Consider the following 11,832-nt stretch of genomic DNA (forward strand, 5'->3'; position numbering starts at 1 on the left):
CACTTCCCAACTAGGGGAGGGATGCAAAGCAAAAGTGTAAAAAGATCGTTGAGATTTCCGCGCTCGAAGTTTGAGAATTTCACGGGCTATCCTTGACACCTTTTGGGACGCTTCGGATTGGTGAAAGAGTAAGATTCTGGTAGCGTTTTTAAGTGCGAGGTATTTGGGAAATTTTCTTCCATACATTGGAAAGCCTAGGAAGACGAGAATTTGACATTGCCTCATGGCTTTCCTTACTTTTCTGTTGGAGCTAGTACAATAAGGTAAGGTTTTCGTTGCACTTCATGCTAGTATTTTTTAAAATTTTAAATATTACAACATTCTTCAAAGATCGCGTTCAAGTTTTGTGCTAAATTCCAGTAGATTTCATGTAGCTGCATGATACCTGGATTAATTGAATCCTTCTGTGTCGAGGACTGACTTTTTTATTTTGTTTGGGACATGCAACACCAGATATTACACGATTAAAAAACAGGACTCTCTACGTTTGTTATTTACAATTGATATGCTTTGCACAGTTGTTGTGTGATAAGTGAAGAAGTTAACTGTATTTTAAAAATTAAATCACTTTAAACTGCAGCGAAAGCTATTACTTTTATAGTTATAAAAGTATCAAAGGTAACCTCTCTGAGAACCTTCCCTAGTGTCTGTGTTATAGAGGTATCCACTAAATATAGGTTAATTTATTAGGAAATGTGGGAAGAATAGTATGCAACTGAATGACGCAAGTTTCAGCCAGTTGAGGGTTCTTGCATTTTTTATTGTGTTGCTAATGGTGTCTCAGTCAATTTCTAACTTAGTATTTAAGTACTAGTTGTGGTTATTTGACTTTCCCTAAATGTTTTTTATCGGTGGAGCTAAAAGAAAAAGTTTGTGAGGCCATGCTTTAAAAAAATGACAGGAAGGCCTTAAACTGCTTACTTAGATCCTTATGAAGATGGAGGGATATTTTATTGGCAGTTACATGTAAAGATAGGTTGCCAGGGCCACTTACTAGGAGTAGGTTTATAAGTTAAAAATACTACATTTGAGCTCAAATTTTACACAGACATTATTCAGGTATGATGGAAATTTAAAAGTACATTCTTGTCTCATTCATAAGCGATGCTACATACTCCACAGGTGTCAAATTTATCAAATTTTGTGTTCAGAATTACTGTTGGCCTTGATATTTTTAACATTATGTAACATTTAACATTATATAACATTGTTTTTAACAAACGATAAAATGTTTTGGTCTGAGCAATTAAAAACATTATTGTCTTGTTTCCAAGGAAGGTTTTCTTCACTTCATGCCTGAGTCTTTATGTACATTATTCTGTTTTACGGAAAATAACAGTTAACTTGAGTAGGAAAACTCCAATCAGCCTAGAGAGGCCAGAAAATAATTGTACTTAGAAATAACAGTTACCTCCAGCTGGAAAACAAAAATGACAGAACAGCTTGCAGGGGCTGGAAAATACAAGTAAGTACTGTAAAAGAATATTTATTCCTTGCTGGTAATCTCAGAACAGCTGTGTTGGGCTGGAAATTAACAGTACTGGGCCCAGTTGTTCGAAGGCCGATTAGCGCTAACCCAGAGTTAGATTTTAATCTGGGTTTCTTTATTCCTTTACTCTAAAGCCTTTTTGGGAAAATTTTCAATGTCCTTTTTAAAGCATCAAATAGTCATACTCTAGACAAAAAGAATTCGACTGAATTTTCTTTTAAAGCTTTTAGATCTGAAATCGGATTTCACACTAACCCTGGGTTATCTTAACCCTGCTTTGAACAACCCGGCCCTGGAATACAACAGTAAACTCCTGCTGAGAAACCTAGAACAGCTGAGAGGGGCTGGAAAATAACAGTGCTAGAATACTAGAGTTATCCACTGCTGGAATTCAGAAACAGGAAAATTTTAAATACTATGCTGCAATACACTGAGCATGCAATAATATCTTCCATTGCCTCAACTCCAGTTACTTGTAGAAAGGTCATCTCTGAACCATTAAATAGGATCTGCTTTACTAGTTATGTACAGTTTGCAATACATTAATGAAAGAAAAAATCTTAATCCTTTAACCCCTAAGAGTGGCCAGCCTCTAATTTCTCCTTACAATATCACCCCAGATATCACCCCACATCTTACATGAATCAAGGAAATGACCAACAACTTATAAAGCTCTTGATTTTTAAACAAATTCTCCTTGTCAACAGCTCAGGAAATGTATAGAGAGTGGTATGGAGAATATGCCTACTGATGTTAGGGTATAAAAGGTTAATCGATAAGTGTATGTTAAAGGTAGCAATCATAGATAGCTAGTACTTATGCACAAATACTATATTTTGTTTAGCAGATTGTAGCTTCAATGGATGCCAGAAATATGTTTATGAAAAACTGGCAGATACTGTTTTGTGCATTGTGCCAGTGAACACAGCAGTGCAAGAATAGGTGAAGATGGAATCAAGAAATGCAAAACAGGAGTGAGTCCATTTAGTCCTGGAAAAACCATGGAAGAGGTTTCTGCTGGTTTTGGTGTTGCTTTTCCTGGTGAGTATGAATCAGGAGATTTTGAGGAGGATTATGACCATATTAATGACGATCTATTTGTTCTCCTCCCTCCTCTTTCACCATTAGACATTCAACTATAGGACAAAGACACAGAGCTGTCAAATGAAAACAATATTCAAGGTAGTTAATAATTATGTTGACCATTTTCACTCTTTGTCTCTTTGTTTTTGTAAGATGAGTTTTTTGCTACATTGTTCCATAATTATTTATCTCTATAAACCTTGTTTGTTTTTTTGTTATTTGCTACTGAAAGCATTGTGTGCTTTTTTATAGCCAGTGAACCAGATGATGAAGATTTTGTCCTGTTTGAGCTCCTCAAGCCTCCCAAAGATGCTTCTTATTAGGTATGCAGAATTTGTGAGTGATTTATAGTTTTCTTCTGTTTAGTTTTTCTCTTACTTTATTATTATTATTATTATTATTATTACTTAAAACTATGCATAGATGTTCTTGTAACATGCTAAGTAGTTTAGGGGAATATCATTATTATTATCATTATTTTATACTATGCAGAGATCTTGTAACATGCCAAGTAGTTTAGGGGAATATTATTATTATTACTATTATTATTTTTGCTATTATTACAATTATAATTACTATTGCTTTTGTTTTATGTGTCCTTTGATGAACAGTTTTGGATGTTTTTTATTGCCTTATGTCTGCAATAAATTTTAAGGGAAATTATTATAAGTACATCTAATGATTGATGTTCCTTCTTTGATTGCTAAATTTGTTTGTTGGGTTAACAGAAGGATGAGGTTGTTTTCATTGTCCCTTGAGTTAATTCATAGCATATTATCATTAACATACTGATACTCAAGGTTGGTGGTACTTCATTAGCAAAGAAGTCCAACTAACCCAATGAAAGTAGGCCAAATGTGCATTTTAATACCAATTTGGTAAAGACAGTCTTTCATGAGCTGAGTGTCATTAAAGTTTCTTTTCTAATGGAGACTGATTTTCTTCACAGATTCCAACCCTACAGATTTTCTATTTGAAAGAAGGAAGGAAGGAAGGTATTCCAAGACCTTAACGCCATCACTGAGCAATATCTTTTCAAACTAAGGAAGGAGAAAGGGATAAATGTTCCAGGAGGGTGTTACCATGTAGTGATTACAACAGAAGAAATGGTAAATTTTGATTACTGGAGGTAGGTAAGGATGGGTAGGTCAAGACAAAGATTTTTCATTACAAGTGGGATGGAGCCTTGGAATTTTGGACCAAGAGACCACAGATGTGGCAAGTATCTTAAAGCAAGTTGATAGTGATGGATGGGTCTTATTGAACATTACAGAACAGCATCATTATGGAATGTGGAGAGACTGGAAATGGAGGAAACTTGAGGAGAAAGACTTTTTGTAATTTTAAATAAAATCAGTAAGGGAAAGCTAATTGGCACAGTTTAATACTAATAATTACCGTAATTTCCGGTCGATTACCCGCGGGTAATCTGTTGATTTTGCATTAAATCCGCGCCACTGCGGGTAATAGGGAGGTGCGGGTTATGTGACAATTTTAAATTCTTCTGGAAGTTGAATTGAAAAAATTTCTCACCTACCTGCGTTTCCACCTCTCAAATGAATTTTATTGTATCAAAAGTGCCACAAAGCGGCACGAAAACATGATGCCAACTCGAGTTTATTTCACGCATAATTAGTTGCGTGACAAACAAATTTTTATCGGCACGCGTGAAAACAAAACCTTGATGGTGACAAAAATAATCCAAGGATATCCGGCGCATCAGTAACAAATTTCCAGTTTTCACTAGCTTGAGCTAAAGAGAATTTTCCCGTTTTAAGGGACTTGTTAGGCCCAGTAGAACAGGAGATATCGATTTTTTTGAGAAATTGCCGACAGTAATTTTAAATCCCAAATGCATCACCAGAATGTTGAAAATAATAGGTGCGAAACTTAACTAATTTCGCGCTGAAAAAGTATTTTAACGACAAATGAACAATGGATATTGCTCATTACGCTCCTACCTGCTATAAAAAGGTAACTGACTGAATAAGAATTATAAACCTCGATCATTCGCGATAAGTGTATCCACGAGTCACCAATTAAGTTAAAATGCCTGCTGTGAAACGCCCACGTCACAGTTTTACGTTTGATTATAAGCTTAGAGTAATAACTCTTGCCGATGAAATCGGTAATAGAGCAGTGGACAATGGATATTGCTCATTACGCTCCTACATGCTATAAAAAGGTAACTGACTGAATAAGAATTATAAACCTCGATCATTCGCGATAAGTGTATCCACGAGTCACCAATTAAGTTAAAATGCCTGCTGTGAAACGCCCACGTCACAGTTTTACGTTTGATTATAAGCTTAGAGTAATAACTCTTGCCGATGAAATCGGTAATAGAGCAGCAGCAATAATCAATCAATAAAGTATAAGCTAATATTGACACAGAATTGTGCACATGTCTGAATCGAAAGACTGAAATGTATCGCCTTAATGTCACGTTTTCGCCACCGAAAAAGTTGAATAACAACGTGCGGGTTATCCACCGGTGCGGGTAATCCGTTGACTTTTTTTTTCGCCGTATGCAATAATCGGCCGGTGCGGGTAATCGACCGGAAATTACGGTAAACACCTAACAGGTGATGTGTTCACTCTAACAGTTTCAATTGGGTTTTGAAGCATGCTTAATTTAAGTTATATCCAAAATTCCCCAGCTCCAAATTGTGAATAGTACCTAGACATGGCCAGAGAACATCAATAGAGAAAGTGACCTCTTAAGCATGTTCACATCAGACCCATGAATTTGTCCACAAAACCTCCTTTGGAGTTGTTTAGTTCCAGAGTTTCATATCCAGTGCATTTCCAGAGCAGTAAAATTTTAAAAAATGACACATACATTTAAATTGCAAAGCATTTGTTTAAAATATTTACGTTTACAGAAACCCATATAAAAAAGAAATCTTACCAACCATTATGAGTGAATGGGTGAATAAAATAGCCTTGACTCCTCGATCTGGTGTCAACTGCTTTATTTTATTCAAAAGTATATAAGGGCAAATTTGAAGGACAGAAAGAGTTACTTTCTGTAATCTGTCAAATAGTATTGAACAGTTAGAGCCAAATAGTTGCAAGTGAGTAAAAGGATAGAATGGATTTATTGTATATTAGTGCACTGTAGTCTACTTTAAATTTCACAAATTCCAAAAAATCACTATTTCACCTGAAGTTATTTACTTGAATTATTTGTACTGAAGATGTTTATTTCCATGGAAGTGTTTCATGTTCAAGTACAACTGAAGGAGTTTTTTTTAAACTACCGTTTTGTTTGTTAGATGAGCAATTTAAGCCTGAATTTTGAGTTAGATTAATTATGGTTTGCACATGTGGTTAGAAAAATATTTAGCACCAATCACTCCTGCTTAAATGACACAAAAAAGTGTTTATTTGTTCCAAACACTTACAGTGTATCCTATTTATCAAGATGATTTTATCAACAAAGGATATCATAGCAGAAAAAAGGTAACCAAAATTTATATGAAACATTAAAAAAGGAACAACTAGAGTGATTTTACTCAACCCATGAAACAGTATGTAAACAAACCTGTATGACACCAGCACGCATGTTTGATTGTTGGATCACCCCATGCTGTGTGTGGAAAACATGACATAAACCAAAAATTTTGTAATGCACAGTAGTTTATGACCAATTTCACCGGTTGGATAAAATCACTCTTCATATTCATCTACAATATCTTTTTGAGAAAGAAACTGTGACAAAGCCTTGACTTAGTATTAGCATGAATAATAGTTATTGCTCAATTGTCTTCTTTCGTGATGTATGTTAATAGTGACAAGAAAGTAATGCGTGTTAATATTGCCATTTGTTAAAAATTTAATTAAATCTGAATTACTTAAGTTTTCTTTTCTTTTCTTTTCTCATATAAGCATTCTGCTTTTTGGGCAGATGTCTCTCTGGAATGAGATCCTTTTGGAATGGCTTCCTTTGCACTCGACTCTTTAAATATTCTGTTACAATGTTTTATCTGACGGTGCATAGAACCCGTAGTCCTCTACGTAGATGTACACTTTGCTTGTCAAGCAAAGATAAATCAATAGTTTGCCGTCAGTATATGCACATGCATCTGTGTATACAGCGACTTCGGGAAAATTTCCAATTGTATGAAAACTTTTTTTTAACGCTAAATTGACTTAAATTCCAAGGGTGTGAGTAATATACAGATCGGTCTCAACAATCAGAACATCACAGTGGTGAAACATAGCATCAAAACTTGCAGACTGATAAATATTTTATAGGGAAGGCTACATTCTCTTTTCCAGCGATAAAAATCTCGTCGGGCTCAGTGATATTTGTCCAATAATCTCCATTCTACAATGTACCGGCTAAAATTATTGACTTCACCCGAGGGTAACCTTCCGACACCTACCCCCATCCCAATATTCTTTTACGCGAATAAAGGGTGCAATTCCGGCGATCTAACTTACAAATGCGGTATATCTGTTCATTCCCATGCATTTCCATGTTTTAAGCGCATTCGAAAATCAAAACAATCAAATAGCTCGTACCCTACATATGTAATGTATTCCAACTTGACATACATATCTAATATTAACCGCTATTTTCCATTTTTCATTGAATTCTTACAATTTATCCAGCAAGTAGAATATATCCTAACATGCCAAATCCAATCTTCACCCTAATTTTCCATTTTCTGAACCAACCTGTGAGTGGATAATATCATAACTTTTCCATATCCAATCTTTATCCCGATTTGTTCAAATAACTCTAGAAAAAGGGGGTAAACCGTGACAATTCTTTCCACGAGTGGTTAATATCATGACTTGCAATGTCCAATCTGTCCCTGATTTTCCATTTGTTCAACGAATTCTAGAAAACGGGATAAGTTTTGACAATTCATCATGCAAGTGGAATATAACCTAAGTTGTCATGTCAAATCTTTACCCAGATTTTCCTGTTTTAGTAAATTAGTTCTAGAAAAATGGGGTAAACTCTGAGAATTCATAATACCCTTAGCTCACATATGCTATCTTTACTCCGAGTTTCCAATTTTGCCAAATCAAATCTTTAGCCCCATTTTTTTCGTTTATTAGAGACAAGTAAGGTAAAATCTGACAATCAATCCCACATGTGGGATACATCCTAGCTTTTCATAATCAATCTTCACCCCGATTTTCCGTTTGTTGAGTCAATTCTGGAAAAACTGGGTAAAATCTGAGTATTCATCCTGTCAATGGAATACATCCTAACTTGTCATATTCAATCTTTGTCCCGGTTTTTTGCATTTTTCCAAGAATTCTGTAAAAATGGGGTAAAATCAGACAATTCATCCTACAAGTGAAACATATCCCAACTTGTGATTTGTAATCTTTACCCGATTTTCCATTATTTTCAGAGAATTCTAGAAAAAAAATTCGTCTCATAAAAAGAATATATCCCAACATGCCAAATGTATTTTTCAATGAATTCTGAAAACGGGCTAAATTGTGTCCATTTATCTTAAAATGGGAATAAATTATAACTCGGAACATCCTTCATTTTCCGTTTTTTTCTAATTAATTCCAGAAAAACGGTGTAAATTCTGAGAATTCATCCCGTATGTGGAACGCATTCTAAGTTTCCATATCCAATCTTCAACCCGATCTTCCATTTTTATTTCAATGAGTTCCAGAAAAACGGGGTAAGTTATGAGAATTCATACCGTAAGTGGAATATATCCTACGTTGTCATATCCAATCTTTGCCCCGATTTTCCATTTTTTGGCGAATTAATTCCAAAAAAACAGGGTAAACTCTGAGAATTCATGCTACAAGTGGATATTACCCGAAGTTCCCGAATGCCATCTTTGCTCAGATTTTCCATTTTTTTCGTGAATTCTAGAGAAGCGGGACAATTTCTTAGAATTCATCCCGCAAGTGGAATATAACCTACTTTGTCATGTCAAATCTTTCCAGATTTTCCATTTTTTAGTGAATTAATTCCAGAAAAACAGGGTAAACTCTGAGAATTCATGCTACAAGTGGATAATACCTGTAGTTCCCATATGCCATCTTTACTCTGATTTTTCAATTTTTTTCAAGGAATTATGGAAAAACGGGGCAAATTTTAGTTAATTATCCTCCAACTGGAATATATCCTATTGACCTGCCACATCTAATCTAGTTTACCCCGATTTTCCATTTTTTTCAATGATTATAGAAAAACGGGGTTCATTCTGAAAAGTCATCCTCCAAGTGGAATTTATCCTACTGACTTGCCATATCCAATCTTTGCCTCGATTTTCCATTTTTCTTCAATAAATTTTAGCAAAAAGGGGTAAATTCTGAGAGAACATGCTACAAGTGGATAATACCTTTAGTTCCCATATGCCATCTTTACCCCAATTTTCCATTTCTTTTTTCAGCGATAAATTCTACGATTAGCGCTAATCTTTAGCCCCCAAAAATAAAGCAACGCACAATAACTTAATATGTATTTAGACGTTTTTTATAACGCCCGCTTTCAGTTATTATTAACTTCCATGGAAATTGAAAACTTAGGCACACCAACGTACTATGTAATATACTGTTCCCCGTTAATTGTAGTCATTCTCTAAAAAAGTCTCAATTAGACACGAAACGCGTCGGAAATAAACGAGGAGCTTACAACTACAAGTAGTGTTTCTTTGTGCGGCTCGCTAGTCTTACTTCAAAATGAAAAAAAAAAGGAAAAATAACAAATTTTAAAAAAAGTTTCTTTTCTCAATGAATTCTAGATAAGCGGGATGAATTCTGAGAATTCGTCCTTCAAGTGGAATAAATCCTAGGTTGCCAAATCCAATCTTTAATCCGATTTTGCATTTTTTTCTTTTTTTTTCAATGAATTATAGAATTACGGGGTAAATTTTGAGAATTTGGCCCGCAAGTAGCTAATACCGTAAGTTCCCATATGCCATCTTAACCCCAATTTTCCATTTGATCAGTGAATTTTAGAAAAAAAAGGGGTAAATTGTGGATAATACCCGAAGTTCCCATGTGCTATCTTTACCCCGATTTCCCATTTTTTTCTGGAAATTCTATAGAATAACGGGGTAAAATCTGAGAATTCATCCTTCAAATGGAATAGATCCTAGGTTGTCATATCCAATCTTCAACCCGATTTTCAATTTTTTTTTTCATTGAATTCTAGATAAACGGGATAAATTCTGCGAATTCATCCCGCAAGTGATAGCAATATGCTAAGTTCCCATATGCCATCTTTACCCCGATGTTCCATTTGATCAGTAAATTCAAGAAAAACGGGGTCAATTCTGAGCATTCATGCTGGAAGTGAATAATATCTGAAGTTCCCATATGGTATTTTTACTCTGATTTTCCATTTTTCTCAGTGAATTTGACAAAAAACAGGGTTAAATCTGAAAAGTTATCCTCCAAATGGAATAGATCCCAAGTTGCCATATCCAATCTTCAACCCGATTTTCCATTTTTTTTCCCAATGAATTCTAGAAAAACGGGATAAATTCTGTGAAATTCATCCTTTAGGTGGATTCTATCCTATTGACTTGCCATAGCCACCTTTAACCCCATTTTCGATTTAATCATTGTGTGAATTTATCATAAACAGGGTAAAATAGGACAAATCCACCCAAAAGTGCAATAAATCCTACAATAATTTAGAAACTGTACTAAAAAAAAAAAACAGCTAAAATCAGCGGAACCGCAATAAAATCACAATCTACTACTTCAATTTTTTTTAACGAAGGGCTCAATGCGATACGGCAAAAACCAACAGTACTCAAAATAAACAACTGAAGGCCAAACTTCTGTGATTGAAGGAAGACTTCGTGACGCAGACAAATAATCACAACTTGGACTTCTCAGTCGATCTCACCTCCTGTAGATCAGGTGAAGTGTCAAAAATATATAATTTAATGTCGACGAACCATAATCTATGATCTTCAACTATTAAAGAAAATAAAGCAATTGTGATATGACGCCACATTGTGCTTTTGTCTTAGCTTGTGGCTAAAATGTTGTCATTGAAGTCGCAAGTCGAGCAATGAAGACTGTAAATAAAGCAAGGCTGCAAATAAAACGTGAACAATAACGCATCCTTTAGGCGAAAGTCACTTTGTTATTCACGCGCGGTAAATAATTGTTCTTCCAAGTTTAGGTTATAACAACGATGCGATCACTCTGCGTTAACGAACGATTAAACTTTAAGGAAAGCAATATGAGAGGCCAATGATCCGGTTCGCAGTGATCATGCGAACAGCATGTTTTCCTCAGATCAGTTACCGGAAAATACTGGTCAAATTTTCCTCTTATCCCGACCCCCTTGAATGAGTACTTTTGCTTGAAGACATAACTACAACGGAGTCTCTTAACCAGTCCCAAGCGGCGTGTCGCTCGATAGATCGCTGGATTGGTCACTGTATCACATTACATCAGAGGACATATCTGCAATAAGAGGACATAAGTGCAACGGTACAAGAGCTCGATCGGAGAGGCTTTTTTTCCTTTTGGGGGAATATTATAAACACTAGAGTTTACGTTACGGTTGCACTTAAATATGTATATTTAAATTTGTTGCGGTATTTGAGACCGGACCTGTAAGGGATGAGCCCATAAAAAAAACAAACAAACGTGGGAGTGTTAAAGGCTCAAATAGGGTGCAAGGCTAAGGCAGAGCTTTGAAAAGATTTTATGAGGAGTCGTAGGAAGCGACAGAACAGTTTTAATGTAATCAAGATTCGTTGAGTCGTTATTTCTCTCATCTGCTCAGGTCCGGGAACGGGGATTTTAAAAAGCTGACTAATGTATGGATACAATTCGAGATACAATGTATTTCTTTAATTTAATCGAGCATGGGAAAAAGACAAAGGCGAACTTAAAAGTAAACATACGCCATCTCTTTTGAACATACCATGATGTTTAGATTAAACGCCAGACCCCGCTTAAAACGCTGGTGTCATAAATGCTACGGCCAGAATGCTAACTGATTTGGGAAAAAAAACTCCTGCTGATTAATTTAGTAAAAAAACTCCCCTGTATACTTAGGGCACGCCATGGGGCGTTGTTGGGCTAGGCGCCTAAGAGAGGCTCAGTCTCTGTTTGCCTTAAACCAAAAAAAGTCAAGACACTCTTATAAATTAGGCCTCTTAACCAAAATTCCTTTGATTACAGAGGATGGATGATAAAATTCCTACTCGAAAAATGTCAGAAAATTGACGACCGGCCCCGTTTTACCCAGGCCTAGCCCTAGAACAAATTATGGGAATAACGTCACGACGTACGTC

The 11,832-nt window shown here is 35.6% G+C and overlaps 1 long non-coding RNA gene across 3 annotated transcripts; it reads left to right on the top strand.

Moving 5' to 3' along the window:
• On the top strand, nt 1-4,522 carry LOC136278152 (uncharacterized). Of its 3 annotated transcripts, none has more exons than XR_010716220.1 (5): nt 1-1,465; nt 2,334-2,530; nt 2,618-2,671; nt 2,825-2,895; nt 3,522-4,522. It is a non-coding gene; the product is annotated as an uncharacterized lncRNA (long non-coding RNA). The 3 variants fall into 3 exon arrangements; XR_010716221.1 differs by having other exon boundaries at nt 2,337-2,530; XR_010716219.1 differs by having other exon boundaries at nt 2-2,530.
• Nucleotides 4,523-11,832: the final 7,310 nt, after the last annotated feature.

The sequence above is a fragment of the Pocillopora verrucosa genome, chromosome 14 (genome assembly GCF_036669915.1).
Source record: "Pocillopora verrucosa isolate sample1 chromosome 14, ASM3666991v2, whole genome shotgun sequence".
NCBI classification, from domain to species: Eukaryota; Metazoa; Cnidaria; class Anthozoa; order Scleractinia; family Pocilloporidae; genus Pocillopora; species Pocillopora verrucosa.